The sequence below is a fragment of the Esox lucius genome, chromosome 16, assembly GCF_011004845.1.
Source record: "Esox lucius isolate fEsoLuc1 chromosome 16, fEsoLuc1.pri, whole genome shotgun sequence".
Lineage (NCBI taxonomy): Eukaryota > Metazoa > Chordata > Actinopteri > Esociformes > Esocidae > Esox > Esox lucius.
Window position 1 is genome coordinate 26,974,287 of NC_047584.1, and position 15,326 is coordinate 26,989,612.

General features: G+C 41.1%; 1 long non-coding RNA gene across 1 annotated transcript; it reads left to right on the forward strand.

Annotated features, from left to right (window-relative positions):
• Positions 1-3,538: 3,538 nt before the first annotated feature.
• On the forward strand, positions 3,539-6,987 carry LOC105027880. The gene is made up of 3 exons (XR_829333.3): positions 3,539-3,651; positions 3,772-3,861; positions 6,637-6,987. It is a non-coding gene; the product is annotated as an uncharacterized LOC105027880 (long non-coding RNA).
• Positions 6,988-15,326: the final 8,339 nt, after the last annotated feature.

The following is a 15,326-nucleotide window of genomic DNA, read 5'->3' on the forward strand; positions in this document are numbered from 1 at the left end:
CACGGTGATGAGAGGAAATACCACAGCATGAACAGTTGTAATGTGTTGTTATGGAACAGGGTGTCATCAATTACGTGAGATCAGTTTATAGGACAGTCTTATTGCCTGGACTTTCCATCATGTGTATCATGAGTGGATTAGAAAATATTTTGTAATTGTAAAAGGTGAACTTGGAAAAGGCCACTATACCTCCTTGTATTCTAGCTGTGAACATTTTCCATTTCATGTTTTTATTTCATTTACTATACTCAATAAAACAAAATTATTTTTCTACATCCCTCAAATTAGCTTTTTCTCTCCGTTTACCTTTTTCATTTTGTGCTGCCTCTGGCCAAATTGATGCATCTGTAGAGAGGCCTTGCTTTCATATTAGAGGAAGATTACCACTTCCTGAAAAAGTATTTAGTCCCCTTCACTTTCTTCACATTTTGTTGTTATGGAAAACATTTATAATAGATTACAATAATGTTTTTGCAATCAATCTTTTCAATCGAGAGGGATAGTTCCAAAAATGACTAAAATTCCATTGTTAATGTATCTCTCACAACACAGTCTACAGGTTGATTTCATTCTGGAGTAGATTTCGATTCAAGATAATTTAGGGGACATGGTTTTCTGCCAACCATCGACCACCAAATCTATGCCCCCTGTCAATCAACAGTGATTTACAATAAACAATAAATCAAAAGGGATTTTTCCAAAATATCCAAATGATTACTCATCCCTTTGGGTTTCGAACACACAACCTCTAGACTGAATAACAAACTGCTCTTAAAGGAACCGAAAAATGTCAATTCTATGTCTATTTACACATTTAATATAGACATGTATACCTATGTACTTAATTTATATTCTAGTTGACTGTCATTGGAATGTTTATGGTTAACAGATGTTTGAGTTAGGAGCGAATGCAGTGACAAAAGGGTTACTTTTAAATGCCCAGCTGGCGTGATCCTTGAGATAACACCCCTGTGGCATAGGAAGAGACCCAGGGATTGATAAGGGGTCAATTCTACAGGACTGGTTTTGTTTTCCTTAGGTCAGTTAACCAACCCCCACTACTTGAGTTTTAGGAAATAATCAGAGCGAGGGTTTGAAGAAGCTCTCTTGCATTTACCTTTCCTCCTGTCTGCATCTTCAATCTCCGGAGAACTTTCTATCTTTGATACTTGTACTGTAATTATAATACTTTCTTTATATATTAAATTCATTGGTTACATTAATTTACTATTTGGAATTCATCTTAAAAGGGTCAGTTCCTTCAATCTACAATCTGAGCTACATAGTCGACAGTCACTACACAAAAAATACATATATTAGATTATCTTTCAATGGAAATGGGGACCTGGTTTTTTGCAGCCAGCTGCCGAAATCCGTGGCGTTGTCAATCTGAAGTGATTCATCAAAAAATTACTCAAATTATACTGCATTATGTCTCTCCTTCACCAACAATTTGAACAGTTTAATTTCATTCTAGAATAGAGTTTATTGTAATTTAAAGGGGACATCAATTCTGTCAGCCACTGGCACCATCTGTGCCCTACCATAAATAAATAGGGATTGCTCTATTCCTCTCCACTTCCATCTCTTGCAGTCTCTCATTAGGGCTTTATGCGTGTCGCCCTGACTTGGACACAGTGACAGGTATCTGTAGAGAAGCTTCTTGTTCAGGCCAGAGGAAGTGACCGTTCACCACTTCTTGGCGGAGGTAGTACTTAATACAAAGTAAGATGTTCACACCTCACTGAACTGCACAGCCACACATTAGCACAAGCCCGCATGCATATGCGAGCACACTCCTATAAGTGTACACACACACACACACACACACACACACGCTGTTAAATAGGGTTAACCCGTGGGGATGTTGCCCCGTCCAATGACCAGGCCAATGCAAGACGCCTGGCAGTTGGCTCCGCATACATGAATACCCACCTCCTGGCTGCTTTGGCACAAAAGGACATGTTCCAGTCACCCCTTATGCCCTGCCACACCAGGAGTAAAAAAAAAAACAGATCGCTTGCGGTCTTACATCTCAAAGATGTATCATACAAGCCCTGCCCAGAAACAGTTGGTTTAGTTGATGTGACATGGAAAATAAACACCTCCAGACACATGTGGCTCTGTGGATTGGTCTGTCGTACTAACATGCATTTTTGCATGATGAAACAGACGTTTGTAATTACACACAGACATACATGCCTAAGTTAATGGGTCATGATGTAACCAATATAAAACGGAGTCCTTTGTTCAAGTGTGTATTTTAGCTAGCTAAACTAGCTAAACAATGAGGCACCATCCCAACCTCTATAGCAATGTTACAATGCAGCAATGCAATGAGTATTGTCATGACTAGCAACCACTATCAACATTATGCTTGCCAACTAGGCTAACAACCGCTAGTTTTAATTTGCCAACAGTAGTCTGCTAATTGTCAACATAATAAGACCTCTTTGCTGCATTTGTGATAATGAATTAGTTACTACTCCACTCTGTGTTTCTGTTATTTTGTACAACCCCTGAAGTAACCATTAGTTTACAAGTGTTTAGAATTGTGGATGAAACTCTCAAATCAAAGGATTATGATTTTTGATGTTTTGAGGTACTGAACATCATGAAAACTCAGTCATCGGCGGAACTCTCTGCATCAAATCAATCAAATGTATTTTATACAGCGCTTTCCGTATCCACTTTCCCCGCCTGAACCCCCAAAGAGCAAGCAACTACAAGAATTGTTGGGAAAAATTCAATAGTCGGGTCAAAACTTAGAAAGAAACCTAAAGAGGAGCCAGAATCTGAAGGGTGGCCAGTACTTTTCTGGCTATGCCGGATGAAGATTATCAGAGTACATGACCATTTGGGCCACACAAATATTTTTGTATGTTCAGATGACCAGCTGATCAATAAATGCAGATGGGCTGTGTCTAGAGTCTTCAGGCAGAATCCAGATCAGTTGCACAACCAAGTAGACAAAGACATGTACAACCAGGTGGGCTGTGGGCAGTGACAGCACGAATCATCACCCAGACCAGCATGAGCAACACAACCAGGAGGACTTTAAACAAGGACAACTACAGTATGAGTAGTCAGGCCTGGGGCTTGGTACAAAGTCTCATTGTCCTCCTAAAATTCAATAGGACACCAGAACAATTCGAGACAGCTTTCCTTGGATCCATAAGGACACCTCAGCATATGATTCAGACTGACCTTGTCCCCCGTCACATGCAGCGTTTTAACTAGGGACTGAGAAGGGGGAATCAGGAGACACTGTGACCCCACCCCAAGATTACCACAGACAGGGCACACTACAAGCCCTGATTCTCCTGAGAACCGTCCAGTAAATATTTTTCCTATACCTTTTCAATACTTATAAATGTTTTCATTTTAAATAGAGCTTTATTTATGTTTTCATTGTTAGCAAAAGATAGAAAGGGCAGTAGAGTTGTGTAAATGTCTGATAAATAGCATTAATAATATCCGACACAATATTATATTTATGTGTTAACAAGACATTGTAGTTCTACAGTGCCACCTTGTGGGCTGTTCTGCTTTTATTCTGAAGAAGCGCAGTTTTTCTTATGTTTTTCGTGATGCTAAACTTCCTGCTACTCTCTCTTCACAATGTGGTGCTCACGCATCGTCGGAGGAACGGTAAAAACTTGTAAACACAGTAGTTATTTATCATCTTCATCCATTTGAATCTTGTAAAGAAAGAGTTTACATTGTGACTTACTTTATTATTTTGTATTGTTCGTACCCATTATTTCTAAGAGCTCCGAACTGTGAGGGTGTGTCGAGCTAGAGAGCATGCTAGCTGATGGCAGAAACTCTTTGATTAGCGCTCTTGGAGAGCGGAATGAGGTATGAAGGAAAAATGTGTGTATTATTAGCAGAAGGGATTTGTTTAAGGAAAAGAGGATGTCATTACTTCATTTGTTCATGGGTTAATTGCACATGTCATCAAGATAAAAGCAATATATTATTTCTGTGAACAATTATAATATATTGTATTTCATTTAAAAGAAGCATGTGACATTTTATTTGTCATAATAGCTTAAAACATATTTCATATTTCAAATTGGTTATTAGTTAAAATGTTAAAATGATTTGTATTGGGTGTAAACATGATTAATATGTGAAACAAATGGCAGCAAACCAAAATCACCTTGCTCCGTCTGTAAAAGTGAAGCTCATAACATCACCAAGTGTCCCACCTTCGCAGCGAAGAATGGTGAGGACAAAAAGTAATTAATCTGTGAAACTCTGCTCTGCTTTGGGTGCCTAAGGAAGGGTCACAGGACCAAAGATTGTAAGAGGTGACACACATGCAACATATGCAGCCATCATCACCCAAACTGCTTGCACAAAGACAGCAAACGAAGACCCGTGGAAGCAAAAAACGAATAGCTCCGCTTCCACAGTTAACCATGCAAGCTTGGAAACGCACAAGGTCGTATCGCCAATTCCATCGGCGACAGATGTTCTAAAAGCCCTAGAATCAGACTTCACCGAGAACTTATTGAAGATAAATATGTGTCCCAGAATGAAGTTCATTTCATGCAGTTCCTCAGTGACAACATCACGCAGAAGAAAGACAGACATTATGAGATGCCCCTCCCTTTCCCAAAACATTCATGGGAGAATGTAGAGCCTGCCCCTACAACATCTGAGGGAGAGACGGAGTGGTCCCTTCCGCATCACGGCATCTATCACCCCAGAAAACCAGACAAGCTGAGAGTCGTATTTGACAGTTCAGCCAAATTCCATGGTGTTTATCTAAATGACACTCAACTAACTGGGCCTGATCTTATCAGTCCTCTGGTAGGAGTTCTTTGCCGCTTCAGGAAGGAAGCCGTAGCGATCATCTGTGATATCGAAATAATGTTTTATCAGTTCTCCGTCACTCCTGAATCCCAGAATTATTAGAAATTCCTCTGGTGGAAAGGCGGAGATTTGGAGAAGGAACCACAGGAATACAGGATGGCGGTGCATCTCTTCGGAGCCGCCTCGTCTCTAGGATGTTCCAATTTTGGCTTGAAACATATGGCACGGCAACACAAAACTATCTATCCACTAGCATCAACATGTGTGGAGAAAAACTTTTATGTTGATGACGGACTAGTCAGCGTCCCATCGGTCGAGGAAGCCAAGAAACTGATCACTGAGTCACAGGAGTTGTGCAAAAGAGGAGGCCTACGCCTTCATAAATTCAACTCAAATGAGGAAGCAGCCCTCTCCTGCTTAGATCCCTCAGAAAGAGCAGCAACCATCGAACCTCTAGGACTGGATCTAACCCTATCAGAGCGTGCATTCAATGGTTGATTAAAACTGACGCTTTCAGCTTTAACAGTAGCTTGAAAGATCAGCCATCAACCCGGCGTGGTTGCCTTTCTGTCATTGCCTCTCTTCATGACCCACTTGGATTCATCTCTCCATTCAGCCTAACTGGAAAGCGTATACTTAAAGAGCTGTGTCACAGAGGCATTGGATAGGATGATCCACTCCCAGAAGCTATGAGGCCACGGTTGGAGCAGTGGATAAATGGTCTTCACAAGTTGAAAGTGGTTTCAATTCCGAGATGTTACCACCCATATGACTTCCATAACATTGTCAGAGTAGAGTTGCACCATTTTTCAGATGCCAGCTGCGTGGGATACGATGCATGTTCTTACCTCAGGTACAAAAATGACAAGGATGAAGTCCATTGCAGTCTTGTGTTGGCGAAAGCAAGGGTTACACCCTCAAAGTTTAAAAGCATCCCGAGACTAGAACTTGATGCAGCTGTGGTTTCTACAAAGGTCAGTGTCATGTTAAAAGGTGAACTTGACATAAAGAGGTTTTCTGGACAGATTCACAAGTTGCGCTTGGGTACATTAACAATGATGCCCGTAGGTTACACATATCTGTTGCAAACCGTGTTCAGCTGATAAGGGATAACAGTGATCCCAGTCAGTGGCACTGTGTGGACACCGCAGAAAACCCGGCAGATCATGCTTCCCGAGGTCTTCGTGCTTCAGACATTCATTTGACAAACTGGTTGCGAGGACCGAATTACTTCTAACAACCAGCACTACATCAGAATTACTCGTTGGTGATCCTGAAGTCAAGACAATTCAGGTGCTTGCAACAGAACTCAAAAACTACAATGACATCCTCAGGCGTCTGAGTCAATTTTCCTCGTGGACAACAATTCTTAAGGTGATTGCAAGAATCAAGAGGCTGGGGTCTAAACCGAAACAACACAGTGAGTACGTGACTGTTAAGGAGCGTGAGAAGGCTGCAGATGAAGTGATTAAGATCGTACAGCAGCAAGCCTTCCCCCAGGAGATGAAGATGCTTCAGGGTGAAAAAGACCTTCCAAACTCAAGCTCTTTTCCGTCTCGACCCTGTCTGGTCTGAAGGACTCCTCCGTGTTGGTGGGAGATTGAAACAGTCATCGCTCTGTCACAAAGTCAGGCACCCAGTCATCTTATCAAATAACAGCCACATCACCAAGCTGATTGTGTCCCATTTCCACATTAACACATGCCATCAGGGTTGAAGCCTGACTTTAATGGCGCTTCGGGCCAATGGATTCTGGGTAATTGGTGGGAGCAAGTTGGTTGCCAAGCTGATACACACTTGTGTGTTTTGCAGGAAACTGCGACGGCCAACAGAGAGACAGCAAATGGCCAAACTTCCCAAAGAACGTGTCGAAGCCTCAGCACCTTTCACATACAGCGGCATGGACTGTTTTTCATTTAAAAGAAGCATGTGACATTTTATTTGTTTAGCTTAAAACATATTTAATTTCATATTGGTTCTTAGTTAAAATGTTAAAATGATTTGTATTGGGTGTAAACATGATTAATATGTGAATTATTCGTGAAACTACATTGAAGCATTTTGTATTTCTTCTGTTTTATCCTGTTGTTTTCACGGTGTTCATGGTGCTTATGGTGCATGGAGCTCGTTGAGAGGAAGAAATAAATCGACACCCGTTTGAAACTCTCTGCGTCTTGATCAATAAATCCTAGGGGCCGCTACAGAGTGAGAGGAAAAAAAGAGAGAAAGGGAAGTAGAGTGAGAGAAAAAAAGAGAGAAAGAATGAGAAAGGCCGAGTAGAGAATTGTACCCTAATCTGCCAGCAGAGGTTGATATAGAGCAGTGGTCATTTCTTGGGTATCCCAAATCTCCTTCAGACTGGAGAAATGGCCAGGAATAGCTCAAGGATTAGGGCTAGCTCAAGGATTAGGGCTAGCTAAAAGATTAGGGCTTGCTCAAGGATTAGGGCTAGCTCAAGGATTAGGGTGAGCTCAAGGATTAGGACTAGCTCAGTTTTGGTAGTGGTCCAATTCTCTAACTGCTTGGCTAACAGCCTTTATGTGTGTGTGTGGACATATCTGTGTATTGTGTGCATGCATTTGTGGATGTGTGTGTGTCTTTTTAATGAAGTGATTTGAAGAGAGAGTTTAGAATTTTTTTCATTTTAAATAGAGCTTTATTTGTGTTTTCATTGTTAGCAAAAGATAGAAAGGGCAGTAGAGTGAGAGTAAAAAATAGCGAGAAAGAATGAGAAAGGCCGGTTAGAGAATTTTACCCTAATCTGCCAGCAGATGTTGATATAGAGCAAGGGTCATTTCTTGGGTATCCCAAATCTCCCTCAGACTGGAGCAATGGCCAGGAATAGCTCAAGGATTAGGGCTATCTCAAGGATTAGGGCTATCTCAAGGATTAGGGAGAACTAAAGGATTAGGGCTAGCTCAAGGTTTAGGGCTAGCTCAAGGATTAGGTCTAGCTCAAGGATTAGGTCTAGCTCAAGGATTAGGGCTATCTCAAAGATTAGGTCTAGCTCAAGGATTAGGGCTATCTCAAGGATTAGGTCTAGCTCAAGGATTAGGGTGAGCTCAGTTTTGCTAGTGGTCCAATTCTCTAAACGCTAGGCTAACAGCCTTCGTGTGTGTGTGTGTGTGTGTGTGTGTGTGTGTGTACACGTCTGTGTATTGTGTGCATGCGTTTGTGGATGTGTGTGTCTTTTTAATGAAGTGGTTTGAAGAGAGAGCGTGAGCAAATCAGCTTTGACAGATGGGGAACGAAGTCAATTAACCAAGCATCAGTCTCTCTATTCTCTATTCTCTCGCTCAGATGAAAGGTCGCCTTGGTGTCCTGTTGCCAAGTTACTCGTCTCTGCGGTGATGAAGTGCCACCTATAAAGTGTATATCTGTCTTATTGCATTCTCCTCTCATTCTGTTTCTTTTTCTGTCTTGTTTTAATTTGTTAACATGGAGTAGGTAGACGGGTGTGTGTGTGTGTTTGTTTGCGTGATTGTGTGGGCAAACTAGATATCAGGCCTCTGATTTGTTAATACTTAGGCTTTTGATGGTCATTCCTATCACAGTCTCTCCCCTCCTATCCTTCTCTCTCTCTTTCTCTTGAACCCTCTCTACCCCTCCAACTGTCTTTAACCCTCTCTGCGCCCTTCCTTGGATCTCCATCTCTCTCAGATTGATGAATGAATGGGTGCTATAGGGTCGTACGCCAGCAGAATCCCTGGCTCCCTGGGGGTTTAAGATAGAAATGTTGAAGTAGGAGAAGACAAGAAAACACATCTAGATGGGAAGGTGAATTCTATGTCCTTTGTGGGAAAAGTACATGTGCTCTCATAATAAAGCACTCTTGATTATCCACCTCTCCAGAGAGTATAGATGCACTACAGCTGCCTTGATTGTCTACTTCTCCAGATAGGACAGATTCCCTGCTTTGATAAGAGATGTAAATCTGGACCAATCTGCTTTCTCATCATACCTCATTGGAACAGCTTTAGTTAACAAATCAGAATATAACAGTAAATTAGGCCCCTGAAATATTACACTCTTATCAGTTTCTGCTTTAATAGTCTCTCTCAAACACACACACATACAGACACACACGCAGTACAAACTGAAACAGAAGAAACATTTGCTGTGGATCTTCCCCACATGCAAAAACACAGATCTGACAGATGTAGACCATGTCCTGAGTTACGGGCCTAGAATGGGTGCAGTTGAATCCTTTGACTCTGTCTCTTACTCCACTGGTGGCCTGACTTCTACTATGGTGTTATTTTAAATACAGGCGTTTAGCTTTTATTTGATGGTATTTGTGTACACTGAACAAAATTATAAACGCAACACTTTTGTTTTTGCCCCCATTTATCATGAGCTGAACTCAAAGATCTAAGACTTTCTCTATGTACACAAAAGGCCTATTTCTCTCAAATATTGTTCACAAATCTGTCTGAATCTGTGTTAGTGAGCACTTCTCCTTTGCCGAGATAATCCATCCACCTCACGGGTGTGGCAAATCAAGATGCTGATTAGACAGCATGATTATTGCACAGGTGTGCCTTAGGCTGGCCACAATAAAAGGCAACTATTAGATCTTTGAATTCAACTCATGATAAATAATTTTGTTCAGTGTATATTGGTTTCATCATTAAGAAGCAGCAGCACATTTTTACATGGTCCCCAAATTTAAGGGCACCAAAAGTACTGGGACAATTAACTTGACCGGTGTTTTTGGTTACTCGTGTATGTTTTGTCACATAATTTGTGCAAGCATGTGTGAACCTTCAATGTGTATTATTGATTCTAGGCTCTGCAATGTGTAATATTGATTTTAGGGTCTGCAATGTCTATTATTGATTTAAGGCTCTGGAAGCCAGCATGAGGCTAAACCTCTCAAAAAGGTAGGCGTGGATGTCATTCCCTTCAGCAAATAACCTCAGCGGTAGAGCTACAGAGGCCACACTGCAAGAAGCAAACATTTAGACGAGAACTAAATGTTTGTGTCTAAATCAGGATGCCCAGGTAACAGTCCGTAAAAGTTTGCAGTGTTCTGGACAATAGATAATGTGGACAGATGAGACAAAGATTAACTTTTACCGAATTGATGGCAAGAGAAAAGCTTGGAGAAATAAAGGTTTCACTGCCTACCACCTCATTAGTGAAAGGTGACTAATCGGGTGAGAATTTCTGTTTGCCACTTTGAATGGATCACTTGTCTTCATTGATGATATTATATCTGACAGCATTATATCTGACAGCAGCAGCAGAAAGAATGGAATCACTTGTCTTCATTGATGACATTATATCTGACAGCAGCAGCAGAAAGAATTCTGAAGTGTACAGAATCATATTCTCTGCTGAAGTGCAAGAAAATGCCTCCCGACTCATTAGCCACACATCATGACCCCAAACATATAAAATTCGACCTTCTTAGGGAGTTTTTCCTAGCCACTGAAATTCAACACTGCTGTTGTTTGCTCCTTGGGGTTTAAGGCCGGGTGTCTCTGTAAAGCACTTTGTGACAACTGCTGTTGTAAAAAGCGCTTTATAAATAAATTTTGATTGATTGATTGATTGACATATGTCATGGCATCTAGGGGGTTTCACAGGTAAGGGGGTTTTGACTTGTAGGATAATCTTCAGATTTAAATCTAAATACTGTGAGTTTGTTGGTGTGTTTGAGTTTGTATGCATGAGACAAAAGGCGGGATTCAGTGCTTTTTAGATCATGGCATGTACATGGCCCTGTCAAGAAAACCCAAATATTTCTATTGGCAGCATTCACTGACTGGTTGCCTGATAGCTGAACCATTCCACTAAAAGCAGGACCGTTGGTCATTAAGACATCAACAGTATTCCACATGTTCAGATATATCCATCAAGCCAAGAGAGACATTATGTCACTCAAACTACAACACGAGATTACTCCCGCAAACCTGATAATATTTTGCTCCTGTTAGCTAAGCCTGTAATGGATGGATAGAATGGGGAGTACAGATCAATCCATAACACCTGTTTACACGCAGTATCTTTTTTTTTTATAATGGAGAGACGTTTGTTCTGTCTCTCCAGCACAGACGGTAGGACACTGCATTCCTGTATGTCTGATTTCCTCTGGTACCACTGTGAGCTGCTCTGAGCAGATCCACAGAAAGGTGTGGATGTGGTTTCTGTAGACATAATAGTGTTCTTTACACGCACCTCACGGAAGAAAATCTGACACACTGTCAAACTCGTCTCTGTACATTTCTCTCCCCCCATCTTCCTTTCTATTCTCCCTCTATCTCACACACACACACACACAATCTCAGAGAATCACTTTTGCTCCCTACAGTACATTTCTCAAGGACTTTTCAAGGTGTGTGGTTCAGGTACTGTAATGTAGTGGAAGGTTTTGACTTTTACCAGTCTGTGTTGCTCCCCAAACCCTGTCCCTCTCCTCATACTGGGTAGAGACAGGACCACCTTCCCCCTGTTGTAAATACCTGTGAGCACGTTCAGGTGTGGGACAGTCAGAATGGTGTAGTGGTGTTGATTTGCTGAATTGCCTGCCAGACTTGCTATCTTGTTCTGCTTGTCGTCCATTTTACAGTTCCTTTTAAGTTGCTCATTAAGATAATAGCGTCTCACCATCAGGCCCTGATGAATAAAGGGCTGACAGTGAGGCAATGTTTGTGTTGATGATTGACATTGTAGCAGCAGGTAGTCATTAGACCAGCCTTACGTTGTTCATCCATGTGAAGTAACATTTTTCAATGTTCTGTATTGTCTTTGTATCCCAGTTGGATGGCAGGAACCTTCTGCAGTTATGTGCCACAGGTCTAAATATTATGTTGATCACTTGTCCATTTAGAGTGAAAATCACTTGTTTGATTGGGTTTCATATCCTTGCGTGCTGGTAAGGTAATTCTGTGACTCCAGGAGATGGAAGAAAGATCTGGGATGATACAAATATCCTGTTAGAGTCATTTGTTCTGTAAGTCACTAAGGAAATGTGGAAATATGACAGGGTGAAAATGCTTCGATGTTGTCTGATCATAGGACAGTGCTGATTGTCATGAAAATCTACAAGGGCTTCTTTGCACTTTACTTGACAAGCCAAACTACAAGAAAATAAATGACACCAACAGCACATGGGTAGATCCATAAGGGGTACAATATGGTTCCTGTGTCTACCAAAACAGGTTCCTGTCCTGGAAGAGATTGGATAATCTGTAATTGATGTCATAAACTGGAAAGATCCTTCATCTAATTTAAATTCCAATTTTAACAGTGTATAATCTTTTGTTGCCAAGTCAGGTGAAGAAGAATGTCTTTTCTAATCACTATTTAATTAGTTTAAGCTTGTACACGCACTGAAGGCTTCATTTCCTTGGAATACTTAAAAACATACAGTGGATATAAGAAGTAAAGCAACATTAAAGGAATTGCAGGAATTTCTGGCAAGTACTGGCTGTGTGCTACATGTGACAACAATCTCCCATATTCTTCATATGAATGGGTTATGGGGTAGGGTGGCATGACATAAGCCTTTTCTTACAAAGAAAATCATCCAAGCCCAGCAAAAATTTGCAAAAACAAACATTAAGTCCCCCAAAACATTTGGGAAAATCAATCAATCACTCAAATGTATTTATAAAGCCCTTTTTACAACAGCAGTTGTCACAAAGTGCTTTACAGAGACACTGGGCCTTAAACCCCAAGGAGCAAACAACAGTAGTGTTGAATTTCAGTGTGAAAATGTGTTATGGTCTGATGAAACCAAGGTAGAACTTTTTGGCCATAATTCCACAAAAACAACACTGCACATCACCCAAAGAATACCATACCCACAGTGAAGCATGGTGGTGGCAGCATCATGCTTTGGGGCTGTTTTTCTTCAGCTGGAACCAGGGCCTTAGTCAGGGTGGAGGGAATTATGAACAGTTCCAAATACCAGGCAATTTTGGCACAAAACATTCAGGCATCCATTAGAAAGCTGAAGATGAAGTTCACCTTTCAGCACGACAACGACCCAAAGCGCACATCCAAATCCACAAAAGCATGGCTTCACCAAAAGAAGATTAACGTTTTGGAATGGCCCAGCCAGAGCCCAGACCTGAATCCAACTGAACATCTGTGGGGTGATCTGAAGAGGGCTGTGCACAGGAGATATCCTCACAATCTGACAGATTTGGAGCGCTTTTGCAAAGAAGAATGGGCAAATATTACCACCTAAAGATTGCCATGCTAATTGACTGCACAATTATGCAACCATGTTATTGGGATTTCAGTTTGTTTTTCAATTGACTTTTTTTCATTATAGGTCACATGAAAAAAAGTTCTGACATGATTTATCTCTGTCTCATTCTTTTACATCACAAGAACCTGGCATTTTAACAGGGGTGTGTAGACTTTTTATATCCACTGTACATTTCTTAAAATGTCTCTTTCAGCAAAGGATGCAGTCATCTCATGGGTGGAGGAAAGATGGAGAGGTTTAAAAGAACACATTAACCAAAATAAACTCACTGTTATGAAAATCATTGGTTATTAAACTGATGTTTGTAACCGTTTTTGAACAACCCAGAAAATGTGATATTTATAGGCACCTAATGAGAAGACTACATTCACTAAACATTTGTATGGTGGAACAAAATCGTAGGTTTTATAAAGATTTGGAATTACGCAAATGACTAAAGAAAAACATTAATCTCCCCACAGCTATTTGCTCATCGGAAAAAAAGAACAAAAACATAAATCATTCACACATATATAAACATATGTCTGCCTGTGCAAATAAGATATGATAACTGAATAAGATACGATAACTGAATAAGATATGATAACTGAATAAGATGCGATAACTGAATAGATATAAGTTCTCGCCCCTGTTCAAAATAATTTAGTACGATACAACAAGCATCGACCGTTTTCAAAACTGTAGAATACACCATGGGAATCCAGGTGTTTATAATCCACTTGGAACAAACATTCTCGCCTACTGTCAGAGGGGGGAAACCTTCAGATGTGCAGAATGTTGCCTGGTCCCTCCTTGCAAGGGCGTAGGAGTGACTTTGATATTGGGGGGGGGGGGGGGGGGGCAGGTTTCACTACAGTGTGAATGTTAATGTATTCACCATTATGTCTATGTAAAGTTACACTCACCTAAAGGATTATTAGGAACACCATACTAATACTGTGTTTGACCCCCTTTCGCCTTCAGAACTGCCTTAATTCTACGTGGCATTGATTCAACAAGGTGCTGAAAGCATTCTTTAGAAATGTTGGCCCATATTGATAGGATAGCAACTTGCAGTTGATGGAGATTTGTGGGATGCACATCCAGGGCACGAAGCTCCCGTTCCACCACATCCCAAAGATGCTCTATTGGGTTGAGATCTGGTGACTGTGGGGGCCATTTCAGTACAGTGAACTCATTGTCATGTTCAAGAAACCAATTTGAAAAGATTCGAGCTTTGTGACATGGTGCATTATCCTGCTGGAAGTAGCCATCAGAGGATGGGTACATGGTGGTCATAAAGGGATGGACATGGTCAGAAACAATGCTCAGGTAGGCCGTGGCATTTAAACGATGCCCAATTGGCACTAAGGGGCCTAAAGTGTGCCAAGAAAACATCCCCCACACCATTACACCACCACCAGCCTACACAGTGGTAACAAGGCATGATGGATCCATGTTCTCATTCTGTTTACGCCAAATTCTGACTCTACCATCTGAATGTCTCAACAGAAATCGAGACTCATCAGACCAGGCAACATTCTTCCAGTCTTCAACTGTCCAATTTTGGTGAGCTCGTGCAAATTGTAGCCTCTTTTTCCTATTTGTAGTGGAGATGAGTGGTACCCGGTGGGGTCTTCTGCTGTTGTAGCCCATCCGCCTCAAGGTTGTGCATGTTGTGGCTTCACAAATACTTTGCTGCATACCTTGGTTGTAACGAGTGGTTATTTCAGTCAAAGTTGCTCTTCTATCAGCTTGAATCAGTCGGCCCATTCTCCTCGGACCTCTAGCATCAACAAGGCATTTTTGCCCACAGGACTCCCTTTTCACACCATTCTTTGTAAACCCTAGAAATGGTTGTGTATGAAAATCCCAGTAACTGAGCAGATTGTGAAATACTCAGACCGGCCCATCTGGCACCAACAACCATGCCACGCTCAAAATTACTTAAATCACCTTTCTTTCCCATTCTGACATTCAGTTTGGAGTTCAGGAGATTGTCTTGACCAGGACCACACCCCTAAATGCATTGAAGCTACTGCCATGTGATTGGTTGATTAGATAATTGCATTAATGAGAAATTGAACAGGTGTTCCTAATAATCCTTTAGGTGAGTGTATATGTGTTTTGATAGGACTCAAGTGTTCAGTGTGAATATTCCAATCAGTTTGACTTGAAGAAAGTAGCAAATTCTGAACATGCAATAGTCCTAAATAGCATTGGTAAATTATCCCCTGTGTGATTTTTTTTTGCATGCTGGGATTTGTCAGCTGGAAAGGCATTTCAGATAGATGATAAT